The sequence below is a fragment of the Lemur catta genome, chromosome 6 (assembly GCF_020740605.2).
Source record: "Lemur catta isolate mLemCat1 chromosome 6, mLemCat1.pri, whole genome shotgun sequence".
Taxonomy (NCBI): Eukaryota; Metazoa; Chordata; class Mammalia; order Primates; family Lemuridae; genus Lemur; species Lemur catta.
The window spans coordinates 91,735,206-91,749,598 of record NC_059133.1 but is presented as its reverse complement, the minus strand read 5'-3'; the positions used below and the strand labels follow the sequence as shown (position 1 = coordinate 91,749,598).

At 36.2% G+C, this 14,393-nt stretch overlaps 1 pseudogene; it reads left to right on the top strand.

The window, feature by feature from the left end:
• Window positions 1–3: 3 nt before the first annotated feature.
• LOC123640612 lies at window positions 4–6,968 on the top strand (annotated as a pseudogene).
• The last annotated feature ends 7,425 nt before the right edge of the window (window positions 6,969–14,393 follow it).

Genomic DNA, 14,393 nt, shown 5'->3' with positions numbered 1-14,393 from the left:
AGTATGGAGCATTTGGAGAGCAGGAACCAGTGTGTGAATGATTTTGTCACATCTGGGTTCACTGCAGCTATGTAAGTATGACATTATGTGCTTTCAAAATCAGTATATGGAATTCCTTTAAAAAGTATTCAGTGCACCCACTAAATGCCAGCCACGCCTCTACTTGCCTCTTCTTGTCTTTTTATGTATTTTTCTAAATATATGTGTACATACAGTACGGAGAAAATAGAGCATTTATTTTGTGACATAAAGAAGATGGTGAAAAGATCATATTTTAAAAAAAGTATGGTGATCCAGATTTCTTATACCAGCTGGTTCCTGAAGAGGTCAGAATGATCTTTCTTTCACCACAACTGAATTTTAACAATGTTGATTATTGGGGCTAAATTACTATATAGGAAAAACTCCTCTTTTGATGAAACACCACAAAATTGTTGTGCAGTTAAAGAATCTCAGCCATGATCTTGTATCCTTTTACCTCATAAGGAAGAACTCGAGGGACATTAGTATACTATTAACTTGACTATATCCAGAAGCTCCTTCTTCCAAAAAATTTGTAGAAATAATTTCTGAATAATCCAAAAACAAAACAAAAACCTTTACAGTGTTAAGTTTCTTATTTTTGTCTTTTTAAAATACATCATTACATCAAAACAATAATCTGTGTAAACATATTAAGTGTACATTTCTCAGGCTATCAATGAATGAAGCTTTTTAAAAATCTGAATATTTTTCTGAACATTTTGTTTCAATCAGAGTTCAAAAAAATTGAGGCTGCAAAATGAGTTTTATAATGGCTATTTTGTGATGATAAAATGTAGTTCATGTTTTTCTGTAGCTAGCAATGGGCCCAAATATTCTTTGTAAAGAAAACAGAAAGCTGCAACAAATATCTGCCATTGTATTTATTTTTTTAGGAATATTAGAAAAAATATTCTATTTTTTATTCAGTGCTACATAATTCCTCAGGGTAGCCTACCATTCATTATTTGGTACCTGTATTGGCCTCTTACTGTATTTGGGTTTTATTTTAATATGACTATGTGTCACCACTTGAAAAACTCAATTTGTTGTTATGAATAGAACCCGACTGAGAATACCAGGAGACTGTTACAGATGCTAAAAATTCTTTATTCAGGACAATATAACATAACTAACTGATGATATATAATAAGGTTGAAAAATTTTTGATGATGTATTTTATCTACAAATATCATTCACTGCTGGTATTACCATATGAAAGGAAATAAAGTTGATTGGTAATTGCCTCATATTTTTATTGTGGTTAGTATAAGTAGTCTGCCCTCTTCTATAGTTGTGTGATTTATTAGCAATGGCTGTAATTTTGGTTATTGTAGTTCTAATATGCAATTGGGGAGGGAAAACTGAAGGACTATTATTTTGGTAGTAAGAATAGAGCAATTCTAAATATGAACAAGTATATGCATAATTAGAACATTTCAAACTAGTTATCTTGAAAGATTCAAAATACTTATTTCTAACTAGATATTTTAACTTGGGAAAGTGAGCTTATTTAACTGAACCTTAAAATTTATTGTAAATATTTCTTTAGATGATGAGTTCACTGTATCAGCAATCACAATAAACTTTTTATTTAATTAACTATAGAATTTTCTTAGCTATGTCTGACTTTTTGTTTTCCTTAAGATGGTTTTAGTCCTTGAGCTTACAGAAAATGCGTTATTGTTTCATTTTTATGTTACCAAAAATCTTCAACTGTGTTAGAATAACAGGATCATGATTGATGTTGAACAGTTAACTCTGTGTTGTAAAATTCTCTGTAACTATTGTGTTGTCTTTTGGACACAACAGAAAGAACATCCAAAACTGAAAGGCTTTCAAAAAGAAAGGTAAACAATTATATACTTCACTATATCCTATCTTAATGGTTCCCGAAGTTCTAACATGAGACACGTATTCATTATGAGGCAAAGGGGTGGTGTCAGAGAAAGCTTTATAAGGTCATGTTTACGGGCCCCAGCTCTGGCCGGGGTTAGTCTTTGACTGTTTTTTTGGTCAATACCCAAAGAATGGATCATCTTTGAGAGGTGGGCTCACTCACATACATGCTCCCAGGAAACAAGTGTATAAACCAGAATATAGAACTATTTTTGGTGATGCCTTTAATGGTCTTGCAGCCTGGGATGTATGCATGAATGAAACCAGTTTAGTCTCACCCTGTGGGCATCTCTGTGGAGGAAGCCAAATTATAAGGTCAGTTGGTGAGCGAGGAGTCAGCGCAAAGGCACAGTAGTTAGAAGTTAAATGTTACCAAATTGCAATCATCTAGACCAGTCATTTTCACAGGAATATTACCTGCTTCTAGGACATGCACGACACTGGTTTTGATATTGCTTAGATGGGCATTGCTGAATTTTGCCACTTTAAACTCTACTTTTGTACGCTGGCCATCCCTTCCTATTTAATAGAGTTTTGTTTAAAAAAAAGTTAATGTGATGGAGTAACTATCAAGTACTAGTTTTTCCCTGGGCCTAGGAGAGATATAATTTCTCATTATGGATGTATTCAATCAGTTTTACCCTAATTTACTTATTTCCATGTACTTATTCTTTATTCTCCATATTCCTTATTTCCAAGTTCACAAAGATCCCTCTTGTACTGACTTCCATGAAAGTGGTTTTAGAAATTTTTCAAAAATGTATTAAGTGGCTCCTTCATAAACAAAATGTAACAATTTTGCTAAAAGTGTAGTTAAATAAATAAAGTATTAGTGAAGGAAATGTAATTTGAAAGGGGATCCTTGCCAGAGGGTCTGAGGAGAGCGTGCAGAGATATTTAAATAGGTTTAGTGTTGTTTCATTTGAACAACAGCAGCTTTGTGAGAGGTCAGATTCGACATAGGTTGCAGTTCTGCTTTAATTTCTTGTAGTTGCAGCTTTTTGCTTTAAAATTAAAGAATGTTTCTACTTAAAATAGGAAATTATTGTATGTTTCTTAGGCACTCCCTCCTAGGACAGAGGCAATGGCTGTTGACCAGGACTGGCCTGGTGTTTACCCTGCTGCAGCGCCATTTAAACCCTCTGCAGTCCCTCCCCCTGTTAGAATGGGCCATCCAGTAAAAAAGGCATGCCCATGGCAAAGGAGGGAAATTCAGAACTTTTAAAGGTAAGATAAGTCGTTGGTTCATTGGCTAAGACACCTAAATAAATACTGATCTTCCCCCCTTCTACCCTCCTTTATTTCAAGGCTCGGCATATAGTAGCAGCTTACTATATTTTAACTTAAAAATTTGTCCAGATCATAATGGATGTTGTAATTTGATTATGCATGTTAAAGAAGACTCAAAAAATCCTAAACCTTGAAAAATGTAATTAATGAGTCCTACGCTTCCCTTGTGGCCTTTTCTATTGAATCTTTTCTTTACTATATTTTCAAGCGGAACTAAGAAAAGTGAAATAACCTAATTTGAGATGGAGATTTGGGAGGTGAAGTTTCTGTTTTCAAAAAGGAATTTTAAAGCTTTCTGTCCAGAAAAATACAATATTATTCAGTAATATCATTTTAATCCACCAAATTTTACTTATATTTCTTAAAGCAAGATAGGTTATGCTCTCTTTGATAGGATCTACAGTGATTTATGAACTGTAGGTTTTTAAAAGAAAATAAGTCAAATTAAAAAAAAAAACTTTTTTAGAGACAGGGTCTTGCTGATTCCAGGCTGGAGTGCAGTGGCTATTACCAGGCACAAACATAGTGCACTGCAGCCTCAACCTCTCCAGCTCATGCGATCTTTCTGCCTCAGCCTCATTAGTAGCTGGGAATATAGGCACGCACCACCTTGCCTGGCTACGTGATAGTTCAATTGTAATGGGAAATATGAGTTAAGATTTAAACATCTGCAGTTTGAGATTCCATCATGACCCATGACAGCCCACTTAGTTTTCTCATTGTATAAATGGATAAAACAATAGTACCTGTCTCATCAGGTTTTTAGGACAATAAAACAACAATAACATAATAACACTGGTTATGTAACAAGCGCTATTCTAAGTGCCTTACATATTTTAACTTTGATTATTCCTATATTACAGATGAGGAATCTAAGGCACAGAGAGGCTAAGAAACTTTCCCAAGGTCACACAGATTGTATGTGTTGGACTCAGGATTTAAACTCGGGCAGGTACAGCTCCAGTGCCAGTATCTTCAACCACTTCATAGCCCTGCCTCTGGTGTGGTTCTGTACTTGGCACGTTAAAAGCCACTAAGAACTGTTAGTGGATACTATCCACATAAATATGTTAGTCAAGAGTTTAGAAATTTAGGTTTGGAATCTAGGCAAAATCCTAGATTAATGGATCATCCCCACAGGGCAGTTACATAAAGAGTGATGATAGATGAAGTGTCCAAACAAAAGTATGTAGAATAAAAAGAGAAGCAAGCACACAGTCTTCAGGGAACTCTTGACATTTAGAAATGGTCAGGCACAAGAAAAATTATTAAAAGAGATAGAGAAGGAACTGCCAGAGAAGTCAAGGACAAATGTGACCAAGGGAAGAAACACCCAACATGAGTGGACTGTCCATGTCATTCATGCAGTGATCATCCCAAGGGTGGGTCTGAGAAACAGCTCCTGGTCCAGCTGCCAGGTCAGTTCATGAACTTGGAGAGAGCAGTTTTAATAGCGCGGCAGAGGTGGAGTCTAGACTGCAAAAAGTTGTGGACGACATGGGAGAGGATGAGTGGCAGGTGGGCCAGTTAGTTCATCCTTTCAAGAAATTAACGGGTGGGGGGGGCGTCATGATAGATAGCTTGGGTGTGAGGAGGGTGCAGGTAGAGAGGATGATGTTAAAGAAGCGAAAGGCAAGGAGTGAGTGCAAGGTCCAGGGGAAAAGGACAAAAATGATAATCTGTGACTGCTTATTCAAAAAGCATCAAAAAAGTACCGTTAAAGGTACTAAAATATAAATCTTTTTCCATCTTCTACAGTCTTTCTCTTTTGACTGGTGTTTGTTTGCAACTAAATGTCATTCTAGGTGAAGAAAAATGATAATTATACTGTGAATTAAATTTTATAAATTAAAAATGGCAATTATCAGCACGAATTTTACTGCTCATCTTTGTATTGTGGAATGCCGATTTTAAATGCAAATATAAGAACATTGAACTTGTATGCAGAATTGCTGAAATCCCACAATTTGTATTTTGTAGTTTGTACATGCATATGTATATTGTTCTTACCAAACAGTAGAAACACTGCACAGAACTAACTCAGCTACTCTTATTTCACTTCTTGACATGCACACTGTATCAACACCCTACCTTTGCCTTACAGATGTGTAAGGAAGTACTGAAAGGAGAAGAAACTCAGTTGCCCTGTACTTTTCTTTCTTTGCTGTCATTTTTAGCATAAGTGGTTAGTTAATACAGGGAAGTGACAAGAGTAAGAGAAGATATGATAGGGTTACTTGGTCATTAGTGTTTTTTAGAAAGACATTTTTATGTGCAAAGCAAGTTCTGATTTAAATGGAAGGCTGTTATATGTACTGGATTTTAAAATTTCCCTAACTGACAGCTAAAGTTGCAGGACACAAATTATGGAGAGGTTATAGAAGGAAAAAATTGCAAAACAATGAAAGAGAATATATCTTTATTTGCAAGATAGCAAATGAGAATTCAACTTTCACTTCATCAGCCATGAAATATTCCAGCTATGGCAAAAACAGACAGTGGATGAATAAGAGTTCATATGAGCTGTTTGGTAATAACCGTGTTTTCCATATGGACAGCATCGAACTCATCCATTGTCATACTCCGGTGCTTTCCTGCTTGATAGTGGTCACTGAAATTAAAAGAAAAAAAGAACATTACTGCACATTTGTAAATTAAGTGCACATAGAATAGGTCAGGATATTAAAGGAATCACAATCCATGATATTATGCCTGCATTTTCTTTCTTTTTTTTCTTCTCCTGTTCAGACACAAGTTTTATACCTATTATTTTTCCATCCTAGCACTGGCAGAATTTGTTCTTGGAAATTTTACCAATGGCTTCATAGCACTGGTAAACTTCATTGACTGGATCAAGAGAAAGAATATCTCCACAGCTCAGCAAATTCTCGGGGCTCTGGCAGTCACCAGAATTGGTTTACTCTGCGTAATATTAAATTGGTATTGAAATGCGTGTAATCCAGATTTATATAATGTAGAAGTAAGAATTATTGCTCATATCGTCTGGGCAGTAACCAACTATTTTAGCATCTGGCTTGCTACTAGCCTCAGTAATTTTATTTGCTCAAGATTGCCAATTTCTCCAACCTTATTTTTCTTTACCTACAAGAGGAAAGTTAAGAGTGCAGTTTTGGTGATACTGCTGGGGACTTTGGTCTTGCAGTGGTAAACACGGATGAGAGTACGTGGACAAAAGAATATGAAAGAAACGTGACTTGGAAGATCAAATTGAGGAGCACTGTACATCTTTCAAATAGGACTGTATTTACGCTACCAAACTTCATATACTTTACTATGTCCCTGATATCTTTTTGCTATTAATCTGTTCTCTGTGTAAACATCTCAAGCAGATGTGGCTTTATGGCAGAATATCTCAGGATTCCAGCACCAAGGTCCACATAAAAGCTTTGCAAACTGTGATCTCCTTTCTCATGTTATTTGCCATTTACTTTCTGTCTATAATCACATTGGTTTGGAATTCTAACAGGCTGCAGAACAAACCTGTTCTCTTGTTTTTCCAAGCTATGGGAATCATCTATCCTTCAAGCCATTCATTCATCCAACTTTTAGGAAACAAGAAGTTAAAACAGACCTTTCTTTTGGTTTTGTGGCAGGTAAGTTGCTGGGTGAAAGGACAGAAATCCTCAACACCACAGATTAGTAAGAGGGACATTGAATGTTTTCTAGCAGAAAACAAACTAATGGTGTCTGAAACATTTTATATTTTCTGCTGGTTTTTCTATAGTATATACATTTGAAAGATTTCCAAAAGTATAACTGGAAGTATAACTTCTTTTACCTAAACTGATTATAAAAAAGAATGTGTGTGTGTGCATGTGTCTGAAAACATAAGAAATATTGACAATAACATATACTTAATTCTTTTCACACAATCTAATTATAAAAATATGGTAAGAAATTTCTCAGAATTATAAAGCCATCTGTATTTCATACATATTTTATGTCATCTTTCAATTGAAGAATTTATGATCTATATTTGTACGTTATTAAGAACTGACAATTTATCTCAGGAAATCATTGTCATTTCCCATTGTAATTTATACCACACACATGTACCGCACTGCATTTAGATTTCATTGCTTGAAGTTCTAATTTTTTGGATGGTAAGAACATTAAATTATAAATTAATAATAGGGATGTATCTTTGGGGTAAGTTTTATTCCATCATGAATCCTTATTTTATGTTTAGCATAAAGCAAACAATTGTTGTTAGAAAAAGATGCACACAATAAAATTCAAGAGTGACAAAAATACTTAGAATAAATTTTATGTGTGCCATAAACAGTATTGAGGAATATTAGATTTAATACAAGTATGTGAATAGTTTAGAAAAAAAAATTCCTACAATAGGAATGAAGAACAGGCTATGATCATGGCCTGTTTTCAATGCTGTTATAAGTTTCCATGTGCAGTTATGAAAGTCATTTCCTCCAGTTTTTGAATTAAAGAACACTTTTTTTGAAGTTGAGATCTGATGTCAAATATTTCAGTTTTTTTCTAAATCACCTCTGAGTTTCTGAATTGCCAATCATCTCCTTTATCTTCCATCCATAAAATTCTTTTTAAACTTCAGATAAGGCAACTCAAATCTTCCCTATCTTAAAAAATGCTCCAAATTATAAAAATAATATAGAAATTATAAAACATAATCCAATGAACCTTTCTGCAAATATTAAATGGCATCTATGAAACTTATAAATTAATTATAGAAAATGTCTTAAAGATCTGTTTTATTATATTACTATAATATTATATTACTATAGTATTTACTATATTAATTCTTGGTATTACAAAATGTTAACAATATTCTCTAAACCTTAAGATAAATCAGATCTGTATGTTATTTTTTTTTGTTTATCATATATCTCCCCCCCGTACAATGTAAGCGCTATAAAAGTAGAAATCAGTCTGTCTTACTTATTGTTGACTTCTAGGACCTAAAGCCAGCACATAGACTAGTTGGTCGAAAGTGATATTTTGATGAACAAATAAATTGGTGGATGAATGAATAAATGAACTATATTAAGGCTGATAAACCAATAGAAATGAAATCCATCACAAAATCTGCAGTTGCATGAATGTTCCTTTTCTGGTTTCATGCTGAGGTTATAGGCTTATTCAAATGGAAGCATTTCTCAGAGTAAATGTTTGGCTATTTCACAATTCTAGGGGAAATATCACTATAATATAGCCTTGATGCAGCTATATCAGGTGTGGTAAGTGAAGACAAGACGAAACATCAAAACTAGACAACACCTCTTACAAGAGTTTTTGAAAAGCTTGTAAAAGATTTTGATGTTTGCATTTTCATATTGTGAATGGTATGTTTTTATTGTGATATTTTATAGCTGGCTATTGTATACAAAAATGGCATTTGATTTTTTAAAAATTGACTTAGGAACTAGCTGCAGTTATTTTTACATAATATTTTTTCAGTATCCTTTCTAAATGAACTTTTTCATTGCTATATTATGAACTCATAGAAAAGTGAATAAATAATAATTGTACAACTGAATGAACATCTTAGCCTCAAGCTTTGAAAACCAGAGCCAATATCTGAGAGCAAAGTGATGGCATTTATTTGGGAAGGCAAGTACAGGGCAGCAATGGGGGAGACGTGGAAATTAAGGCAAGAGAAGACGTGAAACAATGTGATGTGACGTATGACTCTGCTGGTGGCCACTTCACAATGAGGGAGCAGCATGGTGGCCATGGTACCTGTGCACTTGCTCCCCGGGGCTTTTCCAGAAGGGCTACAAGGGGGAACCACATCTAGCATTAGTCCACGGAAGAGAGGAGTGGGAATGTATCTTCTTGGCTCTCTTCTGTCTTCTATTTCCCATCGGGCCAGGGTTCACCTGAAGTAGAACTAACAACTTTGCTTTTCCGCCTTACATCATTCAGCTCCTTGGTGGCCATTTAGCAAGTCAGGTCTCATGCCCACAGTGTGGCATTCCATTCAGTCCAAAATGGAAAGCTGGTCTGGACCAGGCAAGGTGCTGACCAGCAGAATAGGAAATGGTCAATAGAATCTGAGGAAGCACACAAGTTTGTATCCAATACAGTTCACTCCTTGTGCCACTCAGGTGTACTTGTGCCCTCCAATAGTGGCTGGATTTGTAAGTATATAACCTGTGCAGTTACACAGGGCCTTGTGCTTAGAGGGGCTCTGTGCTTGCTTTAATCCTCTGCACTTGCTGCTTTGTTTTTCAAACCGAGGGTACTCTCTGCTGAAGAGGGGATGATCTTGCACTAAATCACTAGGGGTTTGCTTTCCCCCTCTCCTATGGGCTTGTCAGAGACATGAACAGCATCCTGTAACGCCCACTATCCATGCCTCGAGCAGATTTGAATCTGCTGAATCATCTGGCACAGTGGCAGAGCAGCTTGCACCACACCCTGTATCTGCTGTAGAGCCGTCTCTTGTTCTGAGTTCCACCTGAAGCCAGTAGCTTTTAGGGAAACTCCCTACATGGGTCAGAGCAATGTCCTCAAACGTGGTATATGTTAGCGCCAAAATCCAAAGAGGCCCAACAAATACAGTGTCTCCTTTTTAGTGATAGGAAATATAAGATAGGACAATATGCCATTTACTTTAAAAAGGATGCTCCAACATGTGGACCAGACCACTGGACCCCTAAAAATGTCACCAATGTTATAGGTCCCTGAATCTTCTCAGGTTTATTTCTCTTCTTCTGATATTTTACTCTTGTTTAATGTTATAGTATTTTATGATGTTTAAGGAACTTGCCCCTTCCTGTTATGGGTACCGATTAATGTAACATTATTAATATATTGGATTAGCATGGTGTTTTGCAAAATGTCAAACTGAGAGCAGAAGTGACAGCCCTGCCATAAAACAGTACAGTAGTGCTATTGTTCTCAGCACACAAAAAGCATATTGTTTTGGTTTTCCCTCATGATGGGTGTAGATTAAAAAACATTCCCTGAATCAAAAGCCACGTACTAAGTGCCAGAGGCTATGTTCTGCTCAGTAGTGATACCACATCCTGGAGAGCATCTGCAAGTACCATTTAAGTTTATGACAATCTGCATTCATCCTATAATCCATCTGGTTTTGGCAGAGGCCAGATAGGTTAACTTAATAAGGCTACAAGAAGGACCACCACACCCTCCCCATATCTTTCAAGTTTTTTATGGTGGCTTCTATTTCCTTGGAGAATGTAGTTATTATTTTTTATTCATTGTCTTGACAGGAGGGGAAGGTTTCAGAGGTTTCCTCTTGGTCTTGGTTACAGCAATGTCCCTTACTCTACTGGTCAGGCAGTAATGTGAGAGTTCTGCCAGCTGCCAACCTGTCCATCTCAATTATCCATTCAGGAAGAGGTAAATTACTACAAATGCATTAGGTCTGCCCTGGGATAGACATGAGACCAAGCTCTAGGTAACATCTGATATTCAAAAACTCCCACTCCATCCAATGCACTGCAGCGTGTTTTTGGGTACCCAGTTATTAGTGCTAGTTCAGGTCCCACACCTAAAAGTCCCAGAGAAAATGAATGCATGCCCTTTCCTCTGGGCCCTGTTATCTGGTAAATGGCTACAGGTCTTGGAGAAAGCACCATGTGAATACCCCCTGAATACTCTTGTGAATTATCAAGGGCACTTAAACTTCCCTTCAGTCTCTGAACTTCCGTTGTCTGTATTGGCTCAGTCCTAAGAACTGGCTGAGAGACTTGGATTTGCCACTTCACAGACTAACTTTAGGAGTTAACTTTTCAGCTCTTATATTCCACTTGGTTTATAGTGTTGATCAAACTATGAAGCTTCTTCGGCTATTGGCTTATGAACCCACTCCAGTGAGGCTGTTGCCTCATTCAATCTGATCTTTGCAAGATCACCAGTGAGTCTGTGTTGCCAATAGTCAGCGTTCATCTCGCGTGAGCCATCAGCAGTATTGGACAAAGTTTACTCGCCTTCCAGGACACTGCCTTCTCCTGGTTTTTATCCTCATTCCCTGGGCACCACTTCTCAGTCTCTCTTGCTACTTTTTCCTCTTCTTCCTAAAATGAAAATATCGAACTGAGGGCTCAAGTTTTCAATTTCTAACCAGTTATGCTAATTTTGTTGGTGATCTCATACAATCTCCTTACTGATAATGTAGCCAAACAATTCAACTGAGATGAATAAGGCTTATCATTCATAGATACATTCATACTCATGTATACTATTTATTCACACATATTTACATATATCACATAACTATGTTTCCTTTAAATGTCAAAATTACATTCAAAAAGAATACTACCAAAAAACTAAGGAGAAAAAGGGAGCTTCAATAATATCTCATTGAAGTTCTGCTAAATCAGAGTTATGTTGACCCAGTATCTAATTTAGTTTTATTTAAAATAGCAATATAAGTATTGATAAATTGATGGGCAGGGGATTATAATTATAGATATTATGATCCAAGTAGAGAAATGCTTAGATAGAATTATCAATGATTAATCCATTATTGATTACTTGCATTTGGTATAGTAGTATATAAAACTTTTCTCAAATGCCAAAAATTAAAATGAAATACAATAACCTGTTCCACATACACCTAAACACCGTTTTGACACTGAAATGGATAAAGGCGCCGCTCATCTCAGAAACTGATTTCTGGATATAATGTGTGGGATTTATTCTTGTTGCCATTGTCAACTTGTCTCAAAAAGATTGTCACTCCCTAAGAACTATGGTTCAAATGAAAGCCTGGTGCTTCCAGTCTGGACTGCAGATGTTCAGGGGTGGGGGCCTCGGAGCCAGCCCCTCTGGGATGAGTGGAGCTCTCACTGGGGAGCTGAGCTCTGCTCTCAGCACCAGCACCCCCCACCCCCATAGTTGTTTGCATTTCTCTTCCTCTTCTTTCCTGAGATCAACTTTGTTACCTGGACATAGCCAAATCAGGGGACCTTCTTGCCTCTACATTGATTTTATGTTTGTGCGTTTATTACTAGGATTTTTCCTTAAAATTTGCCTTTTCAGTATGTCTCTTCTTTAAATGTAGGGTATTTGTGAGAATTTTCAAGATCTTTTGGTTTTATTTTCTTTGCTCCATGACACTTCAGGGGACTGAGAGTGAGGGTTAAATCTTCACACTGGAATACCCCACATCTTTCTCCGTCATCTTTGAAATTTATGATTTATGTTTTTCTGCTTTCTTTGGTAGCTGTTGCTGAATTTGTTTCATTGGCCCCTTGCTTTTTTAGCTGCGAAAGAAGAATAATCATGTCATGATACTTAGTCCCTTACCTTGTGACAACCCAAAATTAAGTGACTAAGCCAAAGATCTCAATCAATGGAGGATTGTTAAGCCAAAGTTTGATGATTCACCTGGGAAAAGCACAAGGGACAGATGCATCTGTGATTGTTTTTTTCTGAAGAGGGATTTGGGAACTCATTATTTAATAAGAGAGGATGTACAAAAAGAAAAGGGAGGAAGGGGGTGGGCAGTGGGCAGCAAATGGTTACATTCTTGTGTGACTTTAGTTAATGCCCAGGAAATCTACATTTTACATAAGATAAGGTGAGTGTTTGAAGAGGAAAAGGGAGTGAAGGAAGAATCAACATGTAGATAGATGTCCCTGAGTAGGTGGAAGGATGATTGACTCTGTCTCTGTTCTACACCTGGAAAGGTAAACTTACAATCAACATTATTAGTGTGAAATTGAACAGACTTTAGTTTTGGGAGCTGGTCTTGTCCTGTAGAACTAAAGTTACAATTTGCATGTCCTCCTTTAAGGGAGGCCAATAAGGAATTTCCTTATAAAGGATCTGTGGGGGAAGTGCCTCTAGATGCCTGAGGCCTTTTGCCTTTCCATGGGGATCTGGCTTGTGAATAATGTTAATAACAGGTATTCATTTGGAAGGAGGTGGTGTGTGACTCAGCCTCCAGGGTTGACCTTTTGCATGAGGAGTTGTTGAGGGGCAAGGGGTGGTCCTGAGATTTTTATTTTCTTTTACACTTGGCCAGGGAGTGTGTTGTCCATCATCTACATTGGTTCCTGTTGTGGAGGTCATGGAGAAGTGTTGCTGGGAGGGTGAGTGGATGTGGATAAAATCAGAAGGTATTTGGTACTAACTGAGGAATGTGCCCTACTAGGTAGGGGAGATGGATGGAATGAGGAGAATTCTTGCTTTTTGGATGAACTCATTCAGACCCAGTGACTGCTATATAGGACAACAGAAAGATTTCTCTCTTTTCAAATGCATAGAAAAAATATTACCCAAGTTTACTGAATATTTACATTTAATATTATGTAATATAAACTTGTAAGCCTTTTTAAAACAATGTCTTCACTATCACAATACTAAGCATGAACAAGATGCATAATAAATGTTGAAGAAGTAAAAAGCCTGAATTATTGGAAAGAGAAGGGGATTTAGATCCAAATAAATAAATAAATACATAAATCTGTGTGTATGCATGCACTTGTAAAACGTAAACAATAAATAAATATTATTCTTGGTGCCCAACATTCTAAGAATGATGACTTCTATGAAATTAGAAAACTGTTACTTTGTAGGAAGAGCTTTGGATAACTATGAATAAGTCCTTTTACAGAACTAACTTTTTTTAAAAAATCAAATCTTTTTAAAAAAATTTATTGTAAATTGACAAGTTATATACTTGTATATATTTACGGGGTACCAAGTGATGTTATGATTTATGAATCTAATGTGGAATAATTAAATCAAACTAATTAACATATTTATCACTTCAAGTACCTAAGTTTTTTTTTTGGTGAGAACATTTGAAATATACTCTCTCAGAGATTTTGAAATGTCCAATACAGTACTATTAACTATTTTAACCATAGTATGCAATAGATCTCAAACAAAACAAGGCTTATTTCTCTCTGAGGCTTTGTACCCTTTAACTGTCATCTTCCCGTTTTTCCCTACCCTTAACTTTAAAGTGTTTACAAAACCTCAGTGCTTAGGATGGGCTTAGGAAGCCACATATACCAATTTAGATTCTTGTTGCCTGCTGTATGTATTAGAATTTTGTAATAGTACTTACCCAGAACTCAGGTTGACAGACTCAAATATATAGATAAAGCAAAAAAAAAAAAAAAAGAAAGAAAGAAAGCAAATCAATGAAAATAAATAAATTTTTATTTGCATATTAGCAAATGAGAATTCAGCATTTCCTT